Genomic DNA, 3,618 nt, shown 5'->3' with positions numbered 1-3,618 from the left:
CCGCTGTGTGGCGTGTGTGGGCCGATCGGCAGAGGCCACTCACGCCAGCAGTGTCGCCGTTCCGCAGTCGTCGCCGGCGCGGGGTTGGCTCAGCCGTCGTCACCGGCGGGATGGCTCAGCCGTCGTCACCGGCGCAGGGATGGCTCAGCCGTCGTCGCCGGCGCAGAGATGGCTCAGCCGTCGCCGGTGCGGGGATGGCTCAGTTGTCCGTCGACCAGCCGCCGCCTCGGCGCTCCAGTAGCTTCCTGGCGGGTCCGCACTATTTCGGGAGACGTCTGGAGATGCAAACTACCTGGCCCGGAGCCGACAGGCGCGGGTTATTTTTGGCACCTCCTCAGGTGGGCGCGTTCCGCGGCTGGCGCAGTGCCACCGTCGCACGTGCGAAACGCCGCGAGTGGCGAAAGGGATCGGGCAGGCTGGGACCACGGTACACCGGGCGCAGTGCCACTGTGGCACGTGCGAGTGGCGCAGGGGATCGGGCAGGCTGGGACCACGGTACACCGGGCGCAGTGCCCGCATGCGTAAATGTGGACAGATAGCTGCAAGCATAGCAACATTGAAGTAAATGTACACAGTTGTGTTCCCACTCACTGCGACATTCCTTCCAGGAATTCGATAGCATGTTCTGCAGGCATGATTTTGGTATCCAAGGTTTTTACCTACTGCTTCGGTTCTTGCAACACTCTGACCACGTGGGTGGAGCTGCATTGCTCTGAAGTAGCCTCTCCCCCCGCCTTTCATAATTTATGGTTCAGCCCCGCAATATTGTACCCAAGTCGCCGCAAATACACACGAGCACCGCATGGAACAGCAGAAACCGGACGAGCTCATACTCCTGACATAGCCGGCCGTCAGCATGCCAGCGCCTGCATTGGAGATCTTTGGGATGGGTATAACTGTTAAGCTGTCTTCCGAACTCGGTGGCTACTTACGGCGAGAGCTGTTAGCTGGGATCGTTGCAGCAAAGATACACAGACAAACAGTCATGAAAGGGGAATCGCCTGCATACTCAAATTTGCTTTCGGTGACAGGAACCCTGATTACTGACAGTGCATTGAACAGGCATGCCATCACTCCTTAGCAAGGAGAGATTTTCATATCTGGAAGAGCAGCTTTTCAGCACAACCAGTTTGAAACGGACATATCGCAGTACTTTTACAGTGAGGTACTGGGCTTACTGGCGCATCTAACGCCACCTAGCTGGTGTTTAGCTTGCGCACCCAAAACAATGAAAAATCCTTGCAGGACACATAAGTTTTCTTAAATTCAAGCCAAGCATTTACGCAAGAGTGGACCTTGTAGTTTGACTACAGATAGTCCGCGATTATGTCTTGCCTATAACAAAGTAGAGTTCCATTTTCAAAGCTATGGCGTGAACCATAGCGTTTGTTCGGCAACCTTAAAACGTGTCCGGTGGCTTGGCCTGTCTGGCAAAATTTGCACCAAATTCATTAAAAAAAAAACTACGTAACGCAGCACAGCCAGTATTTGGCACGCCGAGTGCTCGCAAAGATTTGCTCGACTAACATGTCTGAAATTTCCGAGATGGAGTGATATGAGACGATATTCCCACAACATACAACTCTGGCTTGGCACTTCAGAGCAGTACGGAATCATTCAAGAAGAAAATGTTCGCTATATGTGGAACGAACTGTGTGGTACAGAGCCAGCCTATCGCTTGATGACCGCGCAAAATGTTTTATTCTGACAACGTCGGTGCGCTGAAGGACTTTGGGATCCGGATGCATGCAGCAGAACACCTTTGTTTGATGTCCCAAAAGAAATGGGATAAATTTACCCCACCAATGCAATTCGCCAGCGTAGTTCATGCCGAGTGTCATAGTATACAGATCACGTTGTGCCACGACTCCTGATGCCGCCAATTTGCAGCCCGACCACGCTTGTGGTGCGCTTTTTTCTCACACAATATGTATATAACATTTAATTTTTGTAATCGATTTGGATTATGGACATCAGAGGCTCAGATTTTGATGAAAACCATCTCCTACCTTAAAAAGCAAATTAATATAGATAATTCAGGTTCCGAATCACAATTACTATGCGAAGAAATGCCGGAGGTCAAATAGTGCGTTCTTCAGTGGCTAACAGCTCAGCGGGTTTGCGTACCGGAACAAACGCTCGTAAAACGATTGCCTGCCTAGACAGACATCCAGCTGGGGAGTGGTAAGCATGATGTAGATTAGGCTGAAGACTGTCGTGTCAAGATGTCGCATGGCACAGGTGAGTCGAAGCAAAGTAATATATTGGTTCTGAAGCGTTCCATTTCGTTGGCGGGATCAGTGCTTTAGGCATGGTTATTATCAATGCATGCCTTAACACGCGCTCGGGTGGGGGTCAAATTGCCCCCCCCCCCGAAGGTTTTCCAGGATGCTTTCCGAACGGCGTGGCGCAGCCACGCCAAATTTTGTATAGCTGTAGATAATTCAATAGCAGATGGTTTGACATAAAACATCTAGATTTACCTTAAAAGATCGCTGAAGTATGGCAGGTCAAAGTCAGACCATGACTTCAGTGAAGGCAATTTTTACGGAATCGTCCAATCTGATAAAAAAACGGAGCTTTTGACGGGACCATACATCTCTGAGATGCTTTCTTAAGCACCAAAAATATTGAAGGAGCAAATCACGTTGACCTGAGGTCAGGTTTGGAGGCCAAACCAAGGTCAAAACCAACCTGATTTATTACTCTACAGCTTGGCGTATGGGATAGTTTGCGGTGCTCATTGCGAATTTATTGACAGCAGGAACCACATCATACATCTTCCATTGATTTCTCAGAGTTCAGAAAAGGTCATTGACATGAGATGGCCCGGATCGACATTTTGTTTTGGGAACATACTGCCTAGTGTAATCTTTGTCGCTTATTCAAATGCAAAACCCAGAGCAGTCTTGTATGATTTTGGTCATTATGACCTTCAAAAGGCCAAACAAGGTCACTGACCTCAAATAGGCTTGTGACCTTTTACTTACAGGCAGTTGCCTAGGTTCTGGGGCACTTTGGAAACCAACCTGGAATTTGACCTTGTATGACCTTCTTTAATCTGAAGGTCATGACCTAGGAAGCTTAAACTCTGATCCAAGTGAGTCCACGTAACGGTCAAGACACCCTGTGAATTTGGTGTATCTAGCTATCTTAGTTCCTGAAATCTCAGAGGATCAAATTGACCCCGCCCCACCCGAGCGAAGGGTATCTAGCCGGTCACCCGGGCGCGTATTAATGGTCCTAAAATGCCTTTCTGTATCATATTCCCTAGCGTGTTTATAAGATGCATGTATGTAGTACATGTATGTATGGGTGTCAGGCACTTGTAGGTCCATCGCATTTTGCTGGCTATCAGAAAAGGGTCCAGTTTCGTCGGCTTTTATCTACCACTGTCAGCAACCGAGGACCAAAGCGCACTGCATCTTCATGAACCTTTATAAAGCTTATGAATCCGCATCAGTCATGAGTCTTTAGGTCCATCGTTTTCCGTTCGATACCAATAAACGGAGAATAGGGTTCTGTCGACAGCCAGCTGCCACTCAACAACCAAGCGTCAAACGAAGCGCGCTGTAGTACCGGAAGGAGGGTAAGGCAAAGCTCGAGTGGGCCCTGTAC

The sequence above is a fragment of the Pollicipes pollicipes genome, unplaced genomic scaffold, assembly GCF_011947565.3.
Source record: "Pollicipes pollicipes isolate AB1234 unplaced genomic scaffold, Ppol_2.1 Scaffold_4002;HRSCAF=4701_pilon_pilon_pilon, whole genome shotgun sequence".
Lineage (NCBI taxonomy): Eukaryota > Metazoa > Arthropoda > Thecostraca > Pollicipedomorpha > Pollicipedidae > Pollicipes > Pollicipes pollicipes.
Note: the sequence above shows the minus strand (reverse complement) of the source record.